The 27,159-nt window shown below is 40.3% G+C and overlaps 1 protein-coding gene and 1 pseudogene across 2 annotated transcripts in view; one reads left to right on the top strand and one right to left on the bottom strand.

Annotated features, from left to right (window-relative positions):
- Positions 1-27,159, bottom strand: part of ODF2L (outer dense fiber of sperm tails 2 like) — a 355,423-nt gene that overhangs the window by 325,897 nt on the left and 2,367 nt on the right. The gene's annotated exons all lie outside the window — the stretch shown is intronic.
- On the top strand, positions 20,824-21,402 carry LOC308515509 (zinc finger protein 706-like; annotated as a pseudogene). Its single transcript has one exon. The product of its transcript is annotated as a zinc finger protein 706-like (transcript).

The following is a 27,159-nucleotide window of genomic DNA, read 5'->3' as shown; positions in this document are numbered from 1 at the left end:
ATTATATGAAATGCTGAAAGGTATTCTTTAAGAAGAGGAAGAAGAAAAAGGAACTCTTACCATTTGCCACAGCATGGATGGAACTGGAGAGCGGATAAATACCACATGATCTCATTCATTTGTGGAATATAATGAACAACATAAACTGATGAACAAGGACTGATCCAGAGATGGAGAGGCATTGATTGGACTGTTGGGCCTTGGAGGAAAGGTAGGGGAGGGTGGGGGTAAGGGGGAAAGATCAACCAAAGGACTTATATGCAAGCATATAGGCCCAACCAATGGACACGGACAACGGGGGGGTGATGGCATGAGCGGGGGGAGGGGGGGAGGGGGTAACGTGGGGATAAGGACACATATGTAGTATCTTAATCAATAAAAAATATATTTAAAAAAATAAATAAATAAAATAAAAATAAAAAAATAAAAACTTTCAGCAAAGTGGAACTAGAGGGATCATACCTCAACATAATAAAAGCCCTATATGACAAACCTACAGCCAACATCATACTCATGGGCAAAAACTAAAACCATTTCCCCTAAGAACAGGAACAAGACAGGGATGCCCACTTTCACTGCTCCTGTTCAACATAGTACTGACAGTGCTAGCCATAGAGATCAGAGAAGAAGGAGAAATAAACACATCCAAATTGGAAAAGAAGACGTAAAATTGTCATTATTCACAGATGACATGATATTGTACATAGAAAACCCTAAAGACTCCATCAAAAAACTACTAGAATTAATAAATGAATTTGGAAATGTAGCAGGATACAAAATTAACATCCAGAAATCTATGGCTTTTTTATACACTAATAATGTACTCATAGGAAGAGAAACTAAAAAAAAAAATCCTGTTTACCTTTGCAACAAAAAAATTAAGACACATAGGAATAAATTTAACCATGGAAGTAAAGGACCTGTACACAGAAAATTATAGGACGCTGAAAAAAGAGATAGAGGAAGACATAACTAATGGAAGACTATACCGTGTTCATTAATTGGTAGAATCAATATCATTAAAATGTCCATACTACCCAAAGCAATCTATAGATTGAATGTAATCCCCAGTAAAATACCAACAACATACTACAAAGACCACAAATTCTCCAAAAATTCATCTGGAATAAAAAAAGACCCTGAATAGCTCCAGCAATCTTGAGAAAGAACAAAGTTGGAGGGATCACAATACCAGATATCAAGCTATACTACAAACCCACTGTTCTCAAAAATTCCTGGTACTGGCACAAGAACAGACATATAGACCAATGGAACAGAACAGAGAACCCAAAACTCAACCCAAGCCATGATGCTCAATTAATATTTGACAAAGGAGGCAACAGCATACAATGGAGTCAAGATAACCTATTCAATAAATGGTGTTGGGAAAATTAGATGGATACATGCAAAAAAAATGAAACTAGATCATGAACTTACACCATTCACAAAAATAAACTCAAAATGGATAAAGGACTTAAACATAAGATGGGAAACCACTAAAAATCTTAGAAAAATACATAGGCAGCAAAATAGCAGACATTTGTCATAGCAATATCTTTACCAATACTGCTCCTAGGGCAATGGAAACTAAGGAGAAAATAAACAAATGGTACTACATCAGAATAAAAAGCTTAGGCACAGCAAAAGAAACCATCAACAAAACAACAAGAAATTCCACTGCATGGAAGAACATATTTGCCAATGTTATCACTGATAAGGGTTTAATCTCCAAAATTTACAGAGAACTCATACAACATAACAAAAGGAAGATAAACAATCCAATCAAAAAATGGGCAAAGAACCTAAATAGACACTTTGGGAAAGAGGACATATGGAAGTCCAAGAGACATATGAAAACATGCTCAAAGTCATTAACCATCCAAGAGATGCAAATCAAAACAATAATGAGTTACCATCTCACACCTGTCAGAATGGCTATCATCAACAAATCAACAACAGGTGCTGGCGAGGATGTGGAAAAAAAGAAACCCTCATGCACTGCTGGTGGGAATGAAGACTGGTGCAGCCACTGTGGAAAACAGTATAGTTTCCTCAAAACATTAAAAATAGAACTCCCATTTGACCCAGTGATCCCACTTCTAGGAATATATCCCAAGAAAACAAAAACACCAATCAGAAAGGATATGTGCACCCCTATGTTCATAGCAGCACGATTCACCATAGCTAAGATTTGGAAACAGCCTCAGTGCCCATCAACAGATGAGTGGATTAGAAAATAGTGGTACATCTACACAATGGAATACTACACTGCTTTAAAAAATAAGAAATTCTTACCATTTGCAACAGCATTATTATCTATCCCTTATCCCTTCCTCTAATTCCAATAGTCCCTCCTCTGGTCTAAGTGTCAGAATGGCTGTCCTACATAGGGTGATCCTGATTCTGTTGCTAATAGTAATGGAGATGATGATGGTGGTGGTGGTGGTGGTGGTAGTGATGCTGATGGCATTTCCTATTGGGCAGTCATTAAGCAAACATTGTTCATGGATTATCTTATTTGATTATCATAATCTGGAGAACTGGAGAACATTATGGTAAGTAAAATAAGTCAGTCAGAGAAAGATAAATATCACATGATCTCACTCATTTGTGGAATATAATGAACAACATAAACTGATGAATAAAAATAGAACCAGAGTCATAGAAGCATCAAATAGACTGCACAACCTATGAGGGAAGGTGGGGGCAGAGGGAGTAAGACTTGATCAACCGAAGGACTTGTACTTGTATGCATGCATATGAGGATAACCAATAGACACAGACAGTGTGTGTGTGGGGGGGGGGGGGGGTGAGGGCATGTGCTAGGTGGTGGATGCGGCTGAGGAGAGGTCAATGGGAGGAAAAGGAGACTCGTGTAATACTTTAAACAATAAAGAATTTAAATCTTTTTTAAAAAAGAATAAAGTAGGTTAAACTCCAGAAAAAATTCTTAAAGTGTAAAAGAAAAATATATTCCCTCCAAACCCATTAAATAAGTTTATAAATAATTTTGAAATATCAAATTATATTGGGGACATTAGTTTGTGTGCCCACATATCTTGATCCCGCTCTGGATATATGCAAGAGCATATCATATTAAAAAGGGGAGAAACATATGGAGGCTGCAGAAGCTTGAGCAAGTCGTGATATGGTTTGAGCTGTGCTCTGAGAAGTATTCATCTTTCAAACTTGTGTAAAGGAGACTGAAACAGAGAGATGATTTTGAAGGCTATTAAAAAGATCTATGTAAGAAGTGATGTATTACTATTAATAAATTGTAAGTACTAATAAATATGGAAAAAAGAGTGAAACTCTTCTCTCTCTACTTCCTTTATTATCATAACCAAGTACCAAAGGTAATTGAAAAATGTTGACTAAGTATGAGTTATATAGTCTTAATTCTTAGCTCCTCAATGGAAATATTCTCTCAAATTTTGAAAGTTAATTAATCTTTGTACATAAACAGTCTATAGAGAAATTTTAAGTCATTAAAGTATGAATGTGACATTGCTATTTTGCATATTCATCTACCATGATCAAAATATGAGTTTTTTTACCCATAGTATTCACAAAATTAATGATTTTCTTAGACTGAGACATTTATAACAAAAGTAATAAAAAAAAAACCTATGATTTATTGAACTATAATTTACTATATGCCAGGCACTATAGTTGGCACTTTCCATATATTTTCCCATTTAACCTTTACTTCAGCACTGTGAGGCAGGAATTTTATTACATCTCCACTTAACTAATAGAGAATTAAGGCTCAAAAATATGTAATAACTTGCCCCTAATCAGACTAAAGCTAGTAAATGGTGATACTGAGATGCAAGCCCAGGTGTACCCAATTCCAAATCTATGCTCTTTCCACCACCATCTTAATCCCTTCTACTAAACAACATCATTAATTTAGCTGTCACATAAACAAAACCCTGAGTTCCAAGTGGCAGTGAGTTGACAAGTCCCCCATTATTAAAATACTTTAAATTTATTTTTATAAATAGAGGCCCAGTGCATGAAATTCATGCATAGGTAGGGTCCCTAGGCCTGGTCGACGATCAGGGCCAATCTGTGGGGTGACAAGCAGGGTGATCGGGGCGTCCCTGCTGGCACCCACTTTGGTTGGCCTGGGGCCTGCGGGCGGGGGGCAGCTCCTCCATTGAGCGTCTGCTCCCTGGTAGTCAGTGCACGTCATAGCAACAGGTCATTCCACCAGTCATTCTGCCGTTCAGTCGATTTGCATATTAGGCTTTTATTATATAGGATAATTGTGATATGTTATGCTATTTCTTTTTTTTTTTAATTAAATCTTTATTGTTCAGATTATTACATTTGTTCCTAACTCCCCTCCTCCCAGTTCCCGCCCCACCCTCCGCCCTCACTCCCCACCCACTGTCCTCATCCATAGGTGCACAATTTCTGTCCAGTCTCTTCCCGCATCTCCCACACCCCTTTCCCCACCAAGAATAGTCAGTCCATTCCCTTTCTATGTCCCTGATTCTATTATGATCACCAGATTATTTGTTCACTTGATTCTTAGATTCACTTGTTGATAGATGCATGTTTGTTGTTCATAATTTGTATCTTTACCTTTTTCTTCTTCTTCCTCTTCTTAAAGGATACCTTTCAGCATTTCATATAATACTGGTTTGGTGGTGATGAACTCCTTTAGCTTTTCCTTATCTGTGAAGATCTTTATCTGACCTTCAGTCTGAATGATAGCTTTGCTGGATAAAGTAATCTTGGTTGTAGGTTCTTGGTATTCATCACTTTGAATATTTCTTGCCATTCCCTTCTGGCCTGCAAAGTTTCTGTTGAGAAATCAGCTGATAGTCGTATGGGTACTCCCTTGTAGGTAACTGAGTTTCTTTCTCTTGCTGCTTCTAGATTCTCTCTTTGTCTTTTGCTCTTGGCATTTTAATTATGATGTGTCTTGGTGTGATCCTCTTTGGATTCCTTTTGTTTGGGGTTCTCTGCACTTCCTGGACCTGTAAGTCTATTTCTTTCACCAGGTAGGGGAAGTTTTCTGTCATTATTTCTTCAAATAGGTTTTCAACATCTTGGTCTCTCTCATCTTCTGGCACCCCTATAATTCTGATGTTGGTACGTTTGAAGCTGTCCCAGAGGCTCCTTACACTATCTTCGATTTTCAGATTCTTTTTTCATTTTGCTTTTCCAGTTGGGTGTTTTTTGCTTCTTCGCATTTCAAATCTTTGATTTGATTCTTGCGCTCCTCTGGTCTGCTGTTGGGAGTCTGTATAGTATTCTTTATTTCAGTCAGTGTATGCTTAATTTCTAGTTGGTTCTTTATCATAACATCGAGGGTCTCATTAGATTTCTTGTAGATCTCATTAAGTTTATCGGCAGCTTCTAGACAGTTCTTGAGAGACCTTAAAAGTGTGGTTCTGAACTCTATATCTTCCATTGACAATTTTGTCCTGTTTGTCTCCGCATTTTTTTTATGCTTTCTTGGTGCACCCCCTAGTGGTCTTTGTGCACAGTCTTGTAGTTAAGCCTTGATTGTTGTAGTTAATACTGGGGGGATTTGACCTCCAGGCCAACTGGCTGTAAGAGTCAGCTGTGTCTGCAGTGGGAAAACTTCTGTCCTCTGGGGAGGTGCTAATCTAGCCTTTGCCTGAGGCTATCTGGCAAATGGCTCTGTGCAGGGCTTGGGCGGGGCGGGTCGCACGGGATCAAACAGGGCGGGCTGAGCGAGCAGTTATGGCGGCTCTCAGTTCCATCCCTAGGGGCTCTGCCTCACAGAGTCCCAGCAACTGGTGCAAACCTCGGAGAGAAAGCTGCCTTCGAGTTCCGACCGAAGCCAGACAGTCCGCTTCTCCCGTTTGAGTCTGGGTCCCTAGAGACTCGCCCGGATCTGGAGCTCAGAGTCTGAAACTCCCTCCCGATTGAAAACAACAACCGCGCCCTCCGCTGCCAGCCCGCTCCATGCGCACACTCCGCACCTGAGTATTTCACTTCAGCACTGCGCCTCCTCTGAGTCTGGGTATGATATTCTCTTTTCTCCTAGTTGTAGAATTTCCACTCAGCCAGCCTTCCTGTGGTTCTGGATGATGTCTGTTCCGTCTTTTAGGTGTACCCTTGAATTGGTTGTTCGAGGCAGCAATCTCCGGTGTTAACCTATGCCGCCATCTTGGTTCCTCTATTTCTTTTAGAGTTTTTAAAACAGCTATTTCAACTCTTTAAACTTGACATTTTAGTAAACTTGAGGTTAGTAATACTACTTATCTCACAGGACTAGAGGCCCGGTGCACAAAATTCGTGCATGGGTAGGATCCCTAGCGGCTGCCAGCTGCCAGTTGGGACCTCCCTTCCCTGGCTGCCAGGTGCGGATCAGGGCCACCCTTTGTTCCACGCCTCCCCATGGTGGTCAGCACACATCATAGCGAGCAATCGAACTCCTGGTTTGTCAAACTTCCAAAAGGACACTTTGCATATTAGGCTTTTATATATATAGGCTAGAGGACCAGTGCACAAAAATATGTGCACTCAACAGGGTTTCTCAGCCCAACCTGTTCCCTCTTGCAATCTGGGACCCCTGAGGGGATGTCCACTTGCTGGTTTAGGCCAGCTCCCCGGGGAGATTGGGACTAAGCTGGCAGTCAGACATCCCTCTGGCAGCCTGGGAGCCCTTGGGGATGTCCACTTGCCAGCGGGGAGCAGGCCTAAGCTGCAGTCGGAAATACTTAGCACTGCTGAGAAGGTGGGAGAGGCTCCCACCACCACCACTGTACTGGCAGCCATCAGCCTGGCTTGTGGCTGAGCAGAGCTCCCCCTGTGGGAAAGCACAGACCACTAGGGGGAAGCTCCTGCATTGTGCTTCTGCCCCCGGTGGTCAGTGTGTGTCACAGTGACCAGTCATTCCTAATTGTTCTGCTGTTAGGGTCAATTTGCATATTACCCTTTTATTATATAGGATAGAGGCCTAGTGCATGGGTGGGGGCTGGTTTTCCCTGATGGGTGTCCCAGATCAGGGTGGGGGGTCCTGCTGGGGTGCCTGGCCAGTGTGGGTGAGTGGCTGATGACTGTTTGCAGGCTGGTCACAGCCCCTTCAGGGTGGGGGTCCCTGCTAGGTTGCCTGGCCAGCCTGGGTGAGGGCTGATGGCTGTTTGCAGGCTGGCCAAGCCCCCCAACGAGGACCCTCACCCCATGAGGGTGTGACCAGCCTGGGTGAGGGGCTGATGGCTGTTTTCAGGCTGGCCACAGCCCCTTCAGGGTGAGGGTCCCCACTGGGGTGCCTGGCTAGCCTGAGTGAGGGGCTGATGGCTGTTTTCAGGCTGCCCACAGCCCCCTCAGTGTGGGGGTCCCCACTGAGGTGCCTGGACAGCCTGGGTGAGGGGCTGAGGGCCCGTTTTCAGGCTGGCCACACCCTCTTCAGGGTGGGGGGTTCTGCTGGGGTGCCTGGCCAGTCTGGGTGAGAGGCTGATGGCTGTTTGCAGACTGGCCAAGCCCCCCAGAGGAGACCCTCACCCCATGTCCCCATGTGGACAGCCTGGGTGAGGGGCTGAGGGCCGTTTTCAAGCTGGCTACACACCCTTCAGGGTGGGGTTCCTGCTGGGGTGCTGGCCAGTCTGGGTGAGGGGCTGATGGCTGTTTGCAGGCTGGCCAAAGCCCCTTCAGGGTGGGGGGTCCCCCCTGGGGTGCCTGGCCTGCCTGGGTAAGAGTCTGATGGCTGTTTGCAGGCTGGCCAAGCCCCCCAGCTGGAACCCTCACCCCATGAGGGTGTGGCCAGCCTGGGTGAGCGGCTGATGGTTGTTTGCAGGCTGTCCGTGGCCCCCAGCCACCCAAGCTCCCATTGGAGGCTGGCTTGAAGCAGGTATCTGGGATTTATTTATCTTCTATAATTGAAACTTTGTTGCCTTGAGCGGAGACCACAACTGGCCAAGGCAGGCGGGAAGCTTGGCTTCTTCCATCACCAGGGCAACCAAGCCTCCTGCTCACTCCAGCTCTGGGGCTGCCGGCCTCCATCTTGGTTGGGTTCATTTGCATATAGTCACTCTGATTGGCTGGTGGGCATATCTTGGGGAGTAGCAGAGTTGCAGTCATTTTGCATGTTTCCCTTTTTTTAGATTATTTTACTGAGATACTTTTAGTACTGTACTAACATTAATTGAGATTAAATCAGATCAAACATTTAAGCATTTGACAAGTTATCTAACACGTATTTAGTGCTAAGCAAATATCAGCAGCTTTATTATCACACTAGAGGCCAGATGCATGAAATTCATGCAAGAGTAGGCCTCCCTTCCCCTGGCTACTGGCACCAGCTTCCCTCCAGCACCTGAGACCTGGGCTTCCCTCGCAGCGCCAGCTTCGTCTGAAAGGTCGTCCAGAAGGATGTCTAGTCTAATTAGCATATTGCACTTTTATTATTATAGATTATTATATTTCATAAATATCTTATGACTGATAGTCCAATTCTTTGACCAAGAACCCAAAATCTCCATTACCGTCTACAGCACAAGAGAATTATATCCTTGGTTCTCAATATACAATCATGTAGCACCCACAATCTTAATTTCAAAGGTATCAAAAAACGTATCTTTCTTCATTAAATTAAAAATGAGGAAATTAAGAGCTCCACTGAACACTGGAATTACAGAGTGCTTCAATTTTATAGCAGTTAATTTTTTAGGTTAGCCTGACATCTAGTGGAATGACTATAGCCATCCAAAACATTTAAAATACATACATTTTTTAAAACCTAAGACATTGCATTAAATGAAAGGGCAGTGTCTTATGTAAAATGCTTAAAATAAAAAATAAGCCCTAGCTGGTTTGGCTCAATGGATAGAGTGTCAGCCTTGGACTGAAGGGTTCCAGGTTCGATTCTGGCCAAGGGCACATGCCTGGGTTGCAGGCTCAATCCCCAATAGGGGGCATGCAGGAGGCAGCCAATCAATGATTCTCTCTCATCATTGATGTTTCTATCTGTCTCTCCTTCTCCCTTCTTCTCTAAAATCAATAAAATATATTTTTAATTAATTAATTAATTAAAAAGTAAAATCAACATGAGTATTGCTTATGTCAGGCACTGTACTAAATGCTTCCATATATATTATCTCACTCATTTATTTGTTCAAAATCATTATTTAGTACCTGCTATGTACTAGGCACTTAAAATTTTTAAAAAGCAGTTATGATCCCTGTTCTTTTGGAGTCACAGATTAGTGGAGAATAAGTTATTAAACTAATCATTATATAAATTAATAAAATTATAAATTGTGTTTGAATCTATGAACCACTTTAGTAGAGAATCCTAAATTTAGTAGGGAGTTTATTTTAGGAAGGGCGTCTCTGAAGAAGTGATGTGTGAACCAATGTCTAAAGAATAAATAGGAATGAGTATTTAAGACAGAGGGAATAATATATATGAAGTTCCTAGGGTGGAAAAAGGTTTGTTGAGCAAATAATTAAAAGGACAGTAGGTCTATAGTTGCCAGGGAGACAGCAGTACCAGATGAGCTTAGAGAGGTATAAGCAGGGACTTTTTTCTGTTTAAGCAGGTCAATGGCCCTGGCCGGGTGGCTCAGTTGGTTGGAGTATTGTCCCACGCACTGAAAGGTTGCCTGTTCCATTCCAGGTCAGGGCACACACAGATTTGATTTCCCAGCTGGGGTGCTTATGGGAGGCAAACAAGCAATGTTTCTCTTTCATATCGCTCTTTCTTTTTCTCTCTTCCCTCCCCCCCGCCCCCCGCTTTTCTTCTCCCTCTTCTTCTTCCTCTCCCTCTCCCTCATTCCCTTGCTCTCTCTAAAATCAGTAAAAAATATCTTTGGGTAAGGATTATTTTTTTTTAAAGTTAGTTCAATGTTAAGAACTCAGGATTTATCACTTTATCATAGGTATAAATGGAAGCCATTTAAAGCATTTAAACAGGGAGAGATATATGATGAAATATATGGTTTTAAAAAAACACTGGCTCCTATGGTGAAATGAATAGAAAAGCGGTGAATGTGAATGTAAGAACGATTAGGACCAATTGGGAAAATATTTCAATAGTTAAAACAATAGATGATTAGAGCTCAGACTATCGTGGTTGCTGTCAAGTTATATACAGAGTATGGCAAAAGTATGTTTACAGTTTATTCTTCTATTATTATTGCTTATTGTATTATTTTCCATACAAACAACTGTAAACCTACTTTTGCCCAACCCTGTATTTTTTATACTAATAATTGGCACTTTTGAGTGTGTGCTAGGCATTTACATGCATTACCTCATTTAATCCTCACAGTGACCATATGAAGTAAGCATTGTTAATATATTGGTTCTACAGACTAAAAAACTGAAACTCACAGTCAAAGACAAGTACCATATGATTCCCCTCACATGTGGAATTCAATGAACAAACTGAACTACCAAGAAAAATAGAGACAGACTCATAGATAGCAGGCAGACAGCTTTGGTAGGGTGGGGGAGGGTAGGTGCGGGGATTAAGCAAAAAAGAAATAAGAGAGAGAGAAACTCATGGACGAGGACAGCAGTGTGGTGATTGCTGGGGGGAGAGGGGTAGGGGTAGATGAAGGCTTAGAGGGGATAAATGGTGATAGAAAAAAATAAAATGACAGAAGCAGATGTAGGCAGGCTGGAAAGGATGTTTCCATTCTCCCTGCTCCAGGAAAACAGTTCTCTGGAGTATATTTAGTGGGCTTTCAGTATCTAAATCTGCAGAATTTTCTGTTCTTATTTTCTGGTGCAATATTTAATACTGTAGATCATTACTTTCTTTAAAGCTCTCTAGTCCCTTTTAAAAGTAGACAAAAAAGTCTAAAAAATATTATAATGAATGCCCATACACACTAGTTTAAGTAATCCAAATAAAACTCCAAATGAATTCTCTTCCCTTATCCCAGAGATAATCACTATTTTTAATTAGGTGTTTCTCTTTTTTTATGCTTTCTTTTATCATTTTACCACTTATGTAATTGTACAGGTGTCATATGAATACATGTATAATATGTATGAATACATGTTTAAACAATATATACTACTGATGTGAATATTTTAGTCTTTCAATTACAATTTGTGATAAATTTTTTTAGTCTGTCCAAAAGTACCAATTTGGGAACTCCTAAGGGATAGTTTAGTTGCATATTAAATTCTAAATTTATTGATTTCTTTCCCCCCTCAGCTCTTTGAAGTTACTGTTTAATTAACTTCTGGCTTCCACTATTGTTCTTGAGAACTCTGTTGCTGCTCTATTTAATAGTTATTTATTTGTAGGTAATCTGTCTTTTATATTTTACTAGAGGCTCAGTGCCAAAATTTGTGCACTCAGGGGTCCCTCAGCCCAGCCTGCACCCTCTCATAGTCTGGGAGCCCTCAGGGGATGTCCGACTGATGGCTTAGGCCCGTGGGGAGCAGGCCTAAGCTGGCAGTCAGACATCCTTAGTGCTGCCACGGAGGCAGGAGAGACTCCTGCCACCGCCGCTGCACTCGCCAGCCATGAGCCCAGCTTCTGGCTGAGCAGCGCTCACCTCTGTGGGAGTGCATTGGCCACCAGGGGGCAGCTCCTGCATTGAGCATTTGCCCCTTGGTGGTCAGTGTGCATCACAGTGATCAGTTGTTCCACTGTTTATTTGCATATTCGCCTTTTATGCGTGTGGGATCAGGCCAAAACCAGCTCTCCAACATCCCCCGAAGGGTCATGGATTGCGAGAGGGTGCAGGCCAGACTGAGGGACCCTACTGGTGCATGCTTGGGGCCAGGGAGGCATGTGGGAGGTTGGCCAGCTGGGGAGGGAAGTGGGAGGGCTCCAGGGCATGTTCAGCCTGTCTCACTCAGTCCTAATCAGCTGGACCCCAGCAGCAAGCTAACCTACTGGTTGGAGCGTCTGCCCCCTGGTGGTCAGTGCACATCATAGCAAGTGGTTGAGCGGCCTTAGCATATCATTAGCATATTATACTTTGACTGGTTGAATGGATGACTGGACACTTAGCATATTAGGCTTTTATTATATAGGATTCATTTCTAGATTTTACCTTTGTCTTTGCAGTAGTACAATTTCACTGCCTAGCATGTACTTCTTTTTATTTATTCTGCTTGAGACTCCTGATTATTGACTTTGAGACATTATTTTATCAATTCTGGAAAATTATCAACCATTGTATCATCAAATTTGTCCCTCTTCTTTCTTATCTTTCTTTCTGAAAATCTTGTTGGATAATATCCTGAATTTTCTCTCTCTTCATTTTTCTTAATTCATGTGGGGTTTTTCATTTCCTATTTCTCCATGCTACCTACTGTATAATTCTCTCAGAACTATCTACTATTTGCTAATATCTTTACATTAACCAGGCCATAAGATTTTATTTTAATGACTGTACTTTAATTTTTTTTAATATGTGTTCTTATTTTCACAGTGTCTTACTATTTTCTTTAGACTTTAATCTTCCTTTCTTTCTCACTCTCTATATCTCCTAATGGAAATCTTATCTGTCATATCTATGCAAATGACTCCAAAGTCTATCTTTAACCCAGTATTCTCTCCCAAGGTTTAATTACATATTCCAATTACCTTCTAGACGTTACCAAATGTTTCATGTCTTATGCTATCAATTTACCTGACTACTCCATGAGTAGTAGAGTAATAATGTGCCCTTCCTGTGACTTTCTATAGCCCTTATTTGTTCTACTCAATTAATACTTAGCAATACAGCCTCACAGTTGGTGTTCTTTACATATGAATAAAACTAGATTATATGCCCTCAGAGAATAAGGATCATGTTTTGTGCTTCTTAGCAAGACTTTGAATATCCTTAACTCTACCACAACCACTTGAATGCCTTCAAAGCTAGACTTTCTTAGATTTGACTTCCCATACCTTACATGTACCTGTCCTTTAACAGAAGGAACAATCTTACATTGGTTGATGTCCTCCATCAAATTTACCATAGGGATTGTTCATAATATGTACTTGATTGTTGATGTAATTGGTAAATAACACATAAGTGGGACCTTTTGAAATTTCCTTGGGAATTTAAGAGTTTAAATTTATACCACTCCTATACCTCAAACCATCAGTGAATAACTGATATGTACCTTTCAATGTAGAAAGCTTATATCTAGTGTAAGTTATATTAACCTAAATTACAACAATATGGGCTAACCTATTATTTTATTCTTCCTTTTAGTCTTCATCCCAACTCACAAAGTGTTCACAATAACCTGTGAATAAAGAAGACCAGCAAACCAATGAGAGTACAGTAAGTGGTGTAGATGCTACCAACCGCTTATACTTAAAGTGATGACGGAAGGAAAGGGCAAACCATAATTCCTCTTCCTTTCGGTCTTCCTTACTCATCAGTAAGCCAAGGGTAGAAAATATTGGTAGAATGTAAATAAATTTAAAAAAATGAAGTTTTAAAAATTGAGTTAGACTTGTTAGCATTTGCACTATTTTGGTAAGAATAAAATGCAGACATGTGCACACTATGAAATATAAATAGTGTCATTTCAATGACCATACATGTTAAATGCTCTTATATTTGCATTTTAAAACTGGCATTGTAAAATGTATGGTAAAATGTATTGTAAAATGTATTGAAGATGTATGGTAAAATTCAGGCTAATAACTTAAATTTTTAATTTTTCTGTACTTTGAATGGCATTAAATAGCAAATAAAAATACTATAAAAGTTGAGAGAATATAAAAGTAAGGAAAAAGTTTTGGAGTTTCTTTAGTATCTTTTCATGGCACTTTTCTTCTGCTTCTTCAATAAGGGGCTCTATACTTTCATTTTGCACTGAGCCCTGCAAGTTATGTTGTCAGCCCTGTTTATCAGTCTAAAAACTGGAAGGAAGTTACAGTACAGTAGACTTTCAGTTCCTGCCTGGCAGATATTAAGAATTACTTATTCTACAACTACTAGAGGCCCAGTGCACAAAAATTCATGCACTCAGGGGGTCCTTCAGCCCACCCTGTGCCCTCTCGCAGTCCAGGAGCCCTCGGGGAGCAGGCCTAAACTGCAGTCTGGCCTCCCTCTGCGGGAGGCGAGGCGACCCCCCTGATTGCCCCTCAGCCGCCCCCGGTCACCACAGCCACCCCCCGCCCATCGCTGGCCCCTCCCTCTGCCTGTTGGCACCCGCCTTGGCTGGCCTGGCACCTCCCACTCACTGGCCCTGCCCCCCCCGCCCCCCCCCCCCCCCCCCGCTAACCTGTAGCTCCACCTTTTGGTCTATTTGCATATTACGCTTTTATTATATAGGATTCTTCCCTTCTTCTTTGCTAACAGTACCCTTGTTTTGTTCAGGATGACAATGTGTCTTATTGAAAAATGAGTGTTTTTTAACATGGCACAAGCATTTATCAAAATCTATTGCATTTACAAGGAAACAAATGACCGAGGTCTGGACAATGAGATGTAAACAATAATTGTTCTTTGGGGCTTAGAAAAGAGCCATTTTGGAAGGAAGAAAGGAAGGAAGGGAGGGAGGGAGGGAGGGAGGGAGGCAGGGAAGGAGGGAAGTGAGTCTGTCTCAGGTGGCAAATATCTTTTGCCTTTACCTTTCAGCCTTTTTCTGCTGTGAAAATATATGTGATGTCTAGAAGTACAGGAGACGTCTTGAGATACGAGAATGAAAGCTACAGGCTATGAAAAGGAAGATAGAAACACAGAAATCTGATTGCCTCTGAACTTTTTAGTAGGTGAGAAATAAATCCCAATTTGGGTAAGTCACTATAATCAGGTTTCTGTTATATGAACTGAACACAATCAATCCCTAACTAATACAGGCAGACTAGATAACATGAAAACTCTTCCACTACAGACACCTACTAATGCTGGGTGCAAAAATATATTTTTTTAATCTATACTTGAGCTTTTTTAAAAAGGCAGAGAAATACTTAGGTAGCAGAAATTAAGAAGGAACTGAGCCTCTGAGCCGAAAGCATATAATATGACCCCGTCTTGAGTGAGGAGGGGTTTGGATGAAGAATGTGCTTCAATTTTTAAACTCATGTGGTAACCAGAGATAAGACTTTGGGCCCTTAGTGCAAGCAGAAATTAAAAATTATGAGTTCCTCCTCATTCATGCCCTTCCTCACATATATAAATTGAAAATCTGAGATCTGTAACCTCAGTGAAAGGGTAAACTAGATAAAATTCACTCCCTAGCACAGCAAAATGACTAGGAAGCTTTTCTATCATGGTATGAGCTTGAAAAGAGAAGGAAAAAAAGGCCTCCAAGAGAATTTGTATTCATGATTTGTGCTCCTGCTGATTAAGGTTTCAATTTTACAATGTCTGAATGACTTTGGGACTTCTAAGTCCAGAAATAAATTCATATAAAAACTGGTCACTCACCAGTGATAATTTTAGGATCTCTGACAAAAACATTTTTTTAAAGTCATTAAAAGTGAGTTGATTTTTTTTTAAAAAGCTACAAGACCAAAATGGAAACAATCCAAAAACAATGGGGATCAAGAGACAAAACAAACAAAAGAATTAGACATTGGTCCTGATTGAAAAGGGATACATCTATATCATACCACTTATATAGTTTAAAAATATAAAAATAGTTTCATTTATAAATATATATAATCAGTAAAAGTATAAAAACATAATAGAAATCGTTCATATCAATTTAAGAATAGCAGTTAACTCTCAGAAAAAGAGAGAGAGAGAGAGAGAGAGAGAGAGAGAGAGAGAGAGAGAGATATCAAGTTTCAAAAACAGAGTGAAGGACTGCCCCAGCCATTGTGGCTCAGTTAGTTGGGTGTCATCGCATGCACTGGAAGGTTGCTGGTTGATTTCCAGGTCAGGGAACATATCTGAGTTGCATGAATATATCCCAGGTAGGGGGTGTATAGAAGGCAGCCAATGGATGTTTCACTGGCATATTCATGTTTCTCTCTCTTTCTCCATCTCCCTTTCTCTCTAATTATCAATTAAAAATAAAAAGACTGAAGAATTGATTCTGATTTAAGGAAAATTGAGCATCATAAGAACTGGATTTAACACCTGATCTTGGCTTGCATGCTTTTGCTATAAAGACATTATTAGAATAATCAGCAAAACTTGAATGAGGTTTCTGGGCAAACATGTACATAAGTTTTGTACTATTCCTGCAAAAGTTTTGTTAGTTTAAAATTGTATCAATATAAAAATTGTTTTTAAAAAGAAGAGGATGTGTTCCTGTTCAAGATGGCGACTTAGGAAGATTCTTAACTCACCTCCTCCCATAAAAAACACCAAGTTTACAGCTACATATGGAACAACTTCCTCTTGAAAAAAAGAAAAACGTTGCTGGCTGAACAATGACTACAGATCAAGCAAATAAAAAGAAAACCACATAGAAATGGGTAGGGGAAGCTGGGCCACAATATCATCATAAACCCCACCTCCAGCACGGCAACTCACAATCTAGAGGGAACTCAAATCCTGAGAAACAAAGAGTTGAACATCAGACACCTCAGCTTTTTATTATTATTATTATTTCAGAGAGGAAGTGCCGGGAGCCGGTCCATCCTTGCTGTTTCAAAGGACCTGGCATATATGGCATACTGTTCTTAAAATGTTTGCTCACCTTCTTGGCCCTATGTGTTTTAACCAAGGTCTCTGAGAAAGGTTGTTTCCCCAGGTAGGTATTTTCCCCTGAAGTTAGGGAGGGAATAAAACCTCTTAACTAAGTGCCAGGTGGGTAATTAATCACTTTAACTACGAACAATCATGCTTAAGCTACATAATCTTTACTCCCTGGAATGGAGATAAGAAACGCCCTAACCTTAGAAATAGAGATTGATAGGATTGGAATCAACTGGTATAAATACAGATGTAAGAAGACAGAACGGGGAGAGAGACAGAAATTGGCACAGAACCTACACAGAACGTTCTCTAGAGACAGAAGAACTTCGCTGGAGAGTACATGGCAAAAGATCCTGGACAGAAACTGGCCTCAGAACCTAGAGACAGAACCTAGCGAGAGAACATGGCAAAAGATCCTGGACTGAACCTGACTACAGAAATTGGCAAGAGAACCTGACTAGAACCTGGTGACTGAACCTGGCTGGAGAACCTGGACAGAACCTGGCTGGAGAACCTAGTGAGGGAACTTGGCTACAGAACCTGGCTGGAGAACCTGGAGAACCTGGCTGGAGAACCTAGCAAGACAACATGGACACAGAACCTGGCTGGAGATCCAGAGCAGAACCTTTCTGGAGATCGAGACCAGAACTTGGCTGGAGATCCTGGCTAGAGATCCTGGCTAGGCTGCTGATCAACTGAACACTATCTCCGTGTCCTTCCTTCTTCGCCGACTCCGTCTACGCCTTTGGGAACCCCTGGACCCGCTGGGGCTGGACCCCGGCAAGGAAGGGAGAAGGAAAGAGAGATAGAAACATCAATGATGACGGAGAATCATTGATCAGCTGCCTCCTACACACCCCACACCGGGGATCGAACCCACAACCCAGGCATGTGCCCTGACTGGGATGAAACCATGACCTCCTGGTTCATAGGTTGACGCTCAGTCATTGAGCCACGCCAGCCAGGCCACCTCAGCTTTTAATAACCATACCTGAGAGGTTAGCCCCCAAAACATCTAGCTTTGAAAATCAATAGGGCTCACATCCATGATATTCACAAGTCTATAGTGGTCAGAGAAATGGCTCGTAAAGGGCTTGTTTGCTAGGACTCACCCATTCCAGGACCCAGCTCACTGGCAGCCAACAGTGCTCTGACTTTCAATGATAGAGGCTCGCTGCTTATATTAAAGTATTGGCCTGAGGGATCGGCATCTAATTGAACACATACACATCTAAGAGACTGCTGGAACACTCTCCAGGGACAGAGGCTGGTGGGCACTATCTTTGTGTTCTTGCTCTGCCTTGTTTAGGCTGAGGGCTCCATCTTTCTTTTTTTCCTGTGGGTCCCATCTTATGCGCTTCCTCTGCCTCATTCTAGCCAGCGGTTGCCATCTTTGGGCTCTTGCTCTGCCTTTCTCTAGCCAGGTGGTACAACCTTTTTCTTTCTTTTTCCAGCAAGTGCCATCTTTACACTGCCCCTTGGCCTTACTACAGCCAACTAGTTGGCACCTTCTTTGTGCTGTCCCTCTGCTGCACTCCAGATGACAGTACTTTCCAGAAGGGGTTTTTAAACATCTCTGGTACCCTGATTTGTGTAGCTATCACCCAAAATGCCCCTTCATTTCCTAGCTCTGAAGACCAAGGGGGGCTTGCATTCCTGGGTCCCATAGGACTATAACTAATCAGAGAGACCATTCCTGACAAGCTACCACTCCTGGATATTGCACAGACAACACACTGAAACACCACCCCCACCCCCATTCTTTCTATGAAATAGGACTATTTGCTGGTGCAGGAGCTTTGACTTGAGGATCAGGCTTCTGGTTTGACACATATGTAAAGCCTTAAGGAAGTGCTCTTAGGGAACAGAGGCCAAGGGGTGCCATCTTTGTGCTCTCCTTCTGCCTCACTCCAGCTTGCCAGCATCGTGGAGTAAAAAGCTTATACCTTTATCTGATGTTCTGATTTTTGCTATTGCTATCAGGAGACACTTCTACATGGTCTAGTCCTGGTGGCCAGTAGGGCTTATGCTCATAGATTCCATAGGACTGTAACCAAGGAAAAAAGAGTTCTTAATCAGCTATCATCCTCAGGCCATAGCAAGAGGTAACAGACCCAAAATCTCTATGAAAGAGCCTATTAGCTAATCATCATTGATGCACCCTGAGAGATAGGCTTACAATGAAACACAAATCTGAGGACTGACTGTAATCCTTTCCATAGACCTCAGAGAGCAAATACTATCTCTGTACTCTCCCTCTGTCATGCTTTAGAGTACCAGTATCTCCTGGAGGGGAACACTTAGGCGTGTCTGGTGCTGTGAGTTTTATGTCTGGTGCTCTAGTTTCTACACTACCACCCAGGGGACACCCCTTGACAACCTGGTTCTGGTGGCCAAGGGGCCTTGTATTCCTGAATTCCATGGGACTATAATAATCGGAGAGAAGGTTCTGGGCAGGCTTCTACCCCCAGGGCACTGCAAAGACAAGAGACTGAAACACATCCCTAATATTTCTATGAGACGGGTCTACTTGCTTGTCCTGGAGCTTCAGTCTAAGGGGAAGGCTTCAGGATTGGCACACACTGAGGCCTTAAGAGCTACTCTCAGGGAACAGGCCAATGGACACCACCTTTGCACTTTCCCTCTGCCTCAGTACAGTTCACTGGTCTCTCCAAGAAAATAGCTTATACACTTGTCTGAAGCCCCTATTTCTATGACTACCACCCAGGGGACACCTCCATATCACCTGGCTCTGATGGCCAGTGGGACTTAGGCTTACAGTCCCATGGGGCTATAAGGATAAAGATAAAGAAAGATAAAGATAAAGAAAGATAAAGATAAAGATAAAGATGATAAAGATAAAGATATACTACCTGAGTGTCTGGTTTCCAATCAGCTTCAATCTGCTGACTGAGATCTTCCCCTTTGGGACATTAAAAGTCTTGACACACCCTCAACTACTAAATAAAAAAGGTTGCTTGGCCATAACTGGTTTGATTCAGTGGATAGAGCCTGCGGACTGAAAGATCCCAGGTTCCATTCCAGTCAAGGGCATGTACCTTGGTTGTGGGCACATCCCCAGTAGGGAGTGTGCAGGAGGCAGCTGATTGATGTTTCTCTCTCATTGATGTTTCTAACTCTCTCTCTCCCTTCCTCTCTGTAAAAAATCAATAAAATATATTTTTAAAAAAAAATGGTTGCTTGGAAAATTACAAAGGTTTGAGAGACAACAAAGAGTTAAGGCAGGACTGAACAATGAGATGCATCTGCTTGCAACCCTTTAAGAGTGGAAGAAGTGATTGTTTCAGCTAAAGCATATAAACCAACACAGAGTCAAACAAAATGAAGAAACAAAGGAATATGTTCCAAACAAAAGAATAAGACAAAACTCAAAAAAATTATTTGAAAAATAATGGCTAAAAACTTTCCTAATTTGGAGAAGGAAACAGACATCCAAATTCAAAAAGCCAGAGAGTTCCAAAATGAAGAACCCAAAGAGATCCACACCAAGGCACATATAATCAAAATATCAAAAGTTAAAGACAAGGAAAGAATCTTAAAAACAGCAAGAAAAATATAACTTGTTACATACAGAAAACCCCAATGAACTTAGCAACAAATTTTTCAGCAGAAACTTTCCAGGCTAGAAGGGCGTGAAATGATATATCAAAGTGCTGGAAAATAATATTTCCAACTAAGAATTCTATACCAGGCAAAACTGTCATTCAAAATTAAAGAGATCAATTGTTTTTCAGACAAGCAATAGTTAAAGGAGATTATCATCAGTAAACCAGCCTTACATGAAATGTTAAAGAGACTTCTTTAAGCTGAAAATAAAGGGTGCCAATTAGTAACAAGAAAATGTATGAAAGAATAAATTTGACTGCAAAAGCAAATGTATAAGGGTAGTGAATTAATCATCTATAAAGCCAATATGAAAGTTAAAAGACAAAGGTAGTAAAAAATAACTATAATAATTAATAGTTAAAAGATACACAAGATAAACAGATATAAAATGTAACATCAAAAACAAAATGGGGCATTGACCCATGAACCAGGAGGTTTATTACTGAGATGGAAGAAAGGTTCAACAACACAAATCAATCAACAGAATACATCATATTAATAAAACAAAATATAAAAATCATATGAGCATCTCAATATATGCAGGAAAAATTGCTAAAATTCAATACTCATTTATGATTAAAAAAAAACAACAACTTTCAATAGAAAAGGTATGGAGGGGGCCGGCGCGACCGGAAGAGGCGCAGGCATGTGCCCGCGCTGGGCAGGAAGAAGCCCGCTGCCAGAAGATAGGGCTCATGGACAGCAGAAGACTCAGTCTCAGCAGAAAAATGCCAAAAAAACAAGCCGGACAAAAGAAAAAACAAGGACATGACCAAAAGGCTGCTGCCAAAGCTGCCTTAATATATACCTGCACTGTCTGTAGGACACAAATGCCAGACCCTAAGACCTTCAAGCAGCACTTTGAGAGCAAGCATCCTAAGACTCCACTTCCTCCAGAATCAGCTGATGTCCAGGCATAAAGTTGTTTACAGGTGAATTCATGACACCTTTGACTCTTCTACTGTCTCAGACCTTAGGTAACAAACCTGCAGCTGCTTTTCTAACAAACTGTTGATCAGCAAAAATAAAGGGGCTACAGAAACACTCATTTTCATGCTGTTCCCTTTTGGGCTTCATGCAAAGACAATTCTGTGTAAATGTACAGTTGACTCTAATTTGGAAATCTGAAAATCAGTCCATCCTTGTTATAAAAAAATTTTTACAATTGTAATTATATTGATGTTCATATTGTGTAAAATAACTCATTTAACAAAGTAGTATTTTGATTTTAAAAAAGGTATGGAGGGAATATACTTCAATATAATAAAGACTATATATGACAAGCTCAAAAATGACATCATCCTCAATGGTGAAAACCTGAAAGATTTTCCTCCAAGATCAGGAACAAGGCATGGATGTTCACTCTTGCCACTTTTATTTGACATGATATTGAAAGTCCTAGTCACAGCAATTAGGCAAGAAGAATAACTTTCAAAAATCCAAATTGGAAAGGAAAACATGAAACTGTAATTATTTGCAGAAGTCATGATACCATATATAAAATACCTTAAAGACTCCACTGAAAAGAAGGCTAGAACCAATTTAAAAATTCATCAAAGTTGCAGGATACAAAATTAATATTTTAAAAATCTGCTACATGTCTATACACTGATAACAAACTATCAGAAAGAGAAATGAAGAAAACAATTCAATTTATAATTATCCCCAAAGGAATAAAATATATAGGAATAAATTTAACCAAGGAGAAAGACCTGTATAAAGAAAACTATGAAACATTAATTAAAGAAGCTGAAGAAGACACAAATAAATAGAAGGATATCCCATACTCATGGATTAAAAGAATCAATATTGTTAAAATGTCCATACTACCAAAATCAATGCACAGATTCAATGTAATCCCTATCAAAATTCCAATGGCATTTTTCACAGAAATACAACAAATAACCCTAAAATTTATCTGAATAACCAAAGCAATCTTGAGAAGGAAGAACAAAGCTGGAGGCATGACACTCCCTGATTTCAAACTACATTATAAAGCTATTGTAATACATTGTAATACAGTATGGTTTAGGCATAAAAACCGATACATACAGCAATGGAACATAATTGAAAGTCAAGAAAGAAATCCACGTATATATGGTCAATTTACTTATGACAAAGGAGTGAAGAATATATAATGGGGAAAATAAAGTTTCTTCAATAAATGGCCCTGAGATAACTGGACAGCCACATGCAAAATAATGAACCTGAACTACCATCTTACACCATAAACAAACATTAGCTCAAAATGAATTAAAAACTTAAATATAAGACCTCAAACCATAAAATTCCTAGAAGAAAACATAGGTGGTAAATCCTTGGCATAAATCTTGGCCATGTTTTTTTAATCAAAAAGCAAAAAACAAAAATAAACAAGTGGGACTACATCAAACTAAAAAACTTCTGCACCACAAAGTAATCATCAACAAAATGAGAAGATAACCTACTGAATGCGAGAAAATATATGCAAGTCATGTATCTGATAAGGGATAAATATCAAAAACATATAAAGAACTTGTACAACTCAGCAGCAAAAAAAACAAAATCCGATTTTTAAAACTGGGCAAAAATCTAAATAGACATTTTTTCCAAAGAAGACATACAGATGGCCAAATGTAGAGGAAAAGATGTCCAATATCACTAATAATGAGGGAAATAAAAATCAAAACCACAGTGAGATATCCTTCACACCTATTAGAATGGCTGTTATTAAAAAGACAAAAATTAACAGGTGGTGGCTATGATGTGGAGAAAAGGGAAGGAAACTTTGTACATTGCTGGTGGCACTATAAACTGGAATAGCCACTATAGAAAACAGTATAAAGGTTCCTTTAAAAATTCAAAACGGAACCATCGTCAGTGTGGCTTAGTTGGCTGGAGCATCGTCTCGTGCACCGAAAGGTGGCAGGTTCAATTGCAGGTAAGGGCACATACCCAGGTTGCAGATTCTATCTCAGTCAGGGTGTGTATGGGAGACAACCAATCAATGTTTCTCTCTCTAAGATTAAAAAAAAAATTCAAAATGGAACTACCATATGACCCAGTAATTCCATTGTGGATCCTTACCCAGGAAACTAAAACATTAATTAAAAAAGATATATACACCCCCATGTTGATTGTGCATTATTTGTAACAATCATGATATGGAAACAACCAAAGAACTCATTGATGGATGAATAAAGAAAATGTGAGACACACACACACACACACACACAAGAATATTACTCAGCCATAAAAAGAATGAAATCTTGCCATATGAGACAACAGGGACCTTGAGGGCATTATCCTAAATGAAACAAACCAGCAGAGAGCGACAAACACTGTATGATATCATTTATATGTAGAATCTAAAAACAAAACAAGTCCTAGCTGGTTTAGCTCAGTGGATGGCACATCAGTTTGCGGACTGAAGGGTCCCAGATTCAATTCCAGTCAAAGACACATGCCCGAGTTCTGGGCTCGATCCCCAGTGTGGGGTATGCAGGAGGCAGCTGATCAATGATTCTCTCTTCATTGATGTTTCTATCTCTCTCCCTCCCCCTTCCTCTCTGAAATTAATAATATATATATATAATATATATAATATATATATTATATATATATTTTTTAAAATAAATAAATAAAAATGAAAAACAAAAAAGCAAAATTCATAGATACAGAGAGCTGTTGATGGTTGCCAGAGGTGGGAGTGGGATGTAGGACAGAAGAAATGGGTGAAGGGGGTCAAAAAGCACAAACATCCATGTATTTTTTTGTTCCTCTTTTTTCTCCCCATAGCTCCCCTCCACCCTGTTCCCACCCCACCCTCTGCCCTTACCCCCACCCACTGTCCTCATCCATAGGTGTACGATTTTTGTCCAGTCTCTTCCCGCACCCCCCACACTCCTTTCCCCCCCAAGAATAGTCAGTTCACTCCCTTTCCATGCCCCTGATTCTATTATATTCACCAGTTAATTCTGTTCATCAGATTTTATTCCTTGATTTTTAGATTCACTTGTTGATAGATGTGTATTTGTTGTTCATAATTTGTATCTTTACCTTTTTCTTCTTCTTCCTCTTCTTAAAGAATAGCTCTCAGCATTTCATATAATACTGATTTGGTGGTGATGAACTCCTTTAGCTTTTTCTTATCTGTAAGCTCTTTATCTGACCTTCAATTCTGAATGATAGCTTTGCTGGGTGAAGTAATCTTGGTTGTAGTTTCTTGGTATTCACCAGTTAGAATATTTCTTGCCACTCCCTTCTGGCCTGCATAGTTTCTGTTGAGAAATCAGCTGAGAGTCATATGGGTACTCCCTTGTAGGTGACTGACTGGTTTTCTCTTGCTGCTTTTAAGATTCTCTCTTTGTCTTTTGCTCTTGGCATTTTAATTATGATGTGTCTTGGTGTGGTCCTTTTTGGATTCCTTTTGTTTGGGGTTCTCTGCGCTTCCTGGACTTGGAAGTCTATTTCTTTCACCAAGTAGGGGAAGTTTTCTGTTATTTCTTCAAATAGGTTTTCAATATCTTGCTCTTTCTCTTCTTTTGGCACCCCCATAATTCGGATGTTGGTACATTTGAAGTTGTTCTAAAGGCTCCTTACACTATCTTCATATTTTTGGATTCTTTTTTCTTTTTGTTTTTCCGGTTGGGTGTTTTTTGCTTCTTCATATTTCAAATCTTTGACTTGATTCTTGCTATCTTCTAGTCTGCTGTTGGAACTCTGTATAATATTCTTTATTTCAGTCAGTGTATGCTTAATTTCTAGTTGGTCCTTTTTCATAACCTTGAGGGTCTAACTAGATTTCTTGAGGGTCTCACTAAGTTTATTGGCAGTTTCTAGAGAATTCTTGAAAAACCTTAAAAGTGTGGTTTTGAACTCTATATCCAGTAGTTTGCTTTCCTCCATTTCTGTCATTTGTGACCTGTTTCTTTGTCTCCGCATTTCTTATGCTTTCCTGTGTTGATAGAGTGGTTTTCTGTGGTAGGTGCCCAGTGACTCAGCCTCCCCAAGTACCTGAGGTGGACACTCTTGGTGCACCCCTTTGTGGGCTTTGTGCACAGTCTTGTTGTAGTTTAGCCTTGATTGTTGTAGTTATCACTGGGAGGAATTGACCTCCAGGCCAATTGGCTGTGAGAATCAGCTGTGTCTGCAGTGGGAGAACTTCTGTGCTGGAGACACCCTTCTGGGGCAAGACTTGCTTCAGTGGGTCCTTGGTGCTCACTAAGTCTGCCCCCTGAGTGTGTCCCTTATGGATCTGAAGAGTTGCAATCTGCATGGTCCCACTCTGACCACTGGGTACACTGGCTCTTGGATCTCTAAGGAGGTGGTAATTTAGCCTCTGCCTGAGGCTACCTAGCAGGAGCCCAGCTGTGAAGCAATGCAAGCTGCTGTGGGGCCTTGGGCCTTCTTTTGGAAGTTCTGGGTTTCTCTCTATCCATGTATTTTTTTAAAAGTCATAGGAATATAATGTATATCATTGTGACCATAGTAAATAATACTATATTGCATATTTGGAAGTTGCAAAGAAAGTAAATCTTAAAAGTTCTCATCACAAGAGAAATTATTTCTGTAACTATGTAAGGTAAGGGATGTTAACTAGACTTATTGTGATGCTCATTTGACCATGTATACAAATAATGACTCATTATGTTGTACATTTGAAACTAATATAATGTTACATGTCAATTATACCTCAATTTAAAAGTAAAAAAGAGGAGAAGAGGAGAAAGAGTTCAGAGGAAAAAATTCCAAAGACTTGATCAATCAGACATGGGAAATAAGAGGAAATCATCAAAGGAGACTCAGATTTCTAGCTTAAGAGACTTGGTGTATATATTTCAATTTGCCATTATAGGAAACCAGAAAAAAAATAACTTTCAGTAAAAACAAACTACAAGAGGCTCAGTACTGGCAATACTGAATCTATAGTTGGAAAGTTGGGTTGGGGAGGAGGGGTTACAAATGAACAGTATACATCTTGATTTGATTATTTTATTCATTGAAAAAATTAACTGAGAGTTCTCTAAAGTTGACAGTAGACCATTAAATTATAAAAATGAATAAGAAATGGTCACTGCCCTTGAGCAACTCAATCCAGTAAGAGAAAAGGAATCTATCTGCAGGCAAAGGGTAGAGACTGGTGGAACAAGTATGTACTCAGAGGATGATGGGTTCATTACCAATCTTGGCCACACTTTAGCATCACCTGGGGGAACTTCTAAACATCCCAATACCCAGTCCACACTCTGAAAGTGGAATCCAGGCCTAAGTGGTTGCTTAAACTCTCCAGGTGATGCCCACATGCAGCCAAGATTAAAAGAGCAGTATCTTGCTCAACTCAGAAGAAAACACCTGGGACACCTTTCCTCTGAAACATTTGGCAATAGTGTGGAGAAGGACAAGAGGTGGAAATAAAAGAGTTTGGTTAAAGGAGCTCTTGGCTAATAATAGCTTGATGATTTATCATTCCTTTGTAAAGAAAAAGTATCAATGGCTAAGAATAATAGTATATGAGAATAAGCTAGGCATGTTAAGGAAAGGGTCAAAGTTTTGTAGAAGGCACTGCAGAGAGTATAAAAAGAATTCGATTAGAAAGAAGTAAAAGCTTTTCTAGGTAGTTATAAAGGTTTAGTGTAAGTAGGCAATCATTCATTAGTAGGTAAGTAGCATCCATCTACAAGGTTGTGCAATTTTCCCTAACAATGCTGGGAGTTTGAGAGCAGAAACAGAGAAAACATTCATCTGGGAATATAGATTGATGGGTCAGAAGGACAGAGGCAGCTGAGGGTGCTGGTGAGAGTTAAAAAAAAAAAAGAGGGGAAAGTGGAGGGAGAGTAATGAGGCATGGGATTACAGGCCTTGATGATGATAAGTACACACTAAGTGAGTAAAAGAGAAACAGATGTCCAATGAGAGGGAATTTTGGTCAAAAAAATACTTTCAATTTTAAGATATCAAGATAGCAGAGTACATGGTGAGTAATAGCAACAGACTCCTAATC

This window comes from Myotis nattereri, assembly GCF_964212035.1.
Source record: "Myotis nattereri genome assembly, chromosome: 3".
NCBI classification, from domain to species: Eukaryota; Metazoa; Chordata; class Mammalia; order Chiroptera; family Vespertilionidae; genus Myotis; species Myotis nattereri.
This window is presented reverse-complemented; position numbering and strand designations above follow the sequence as displayed.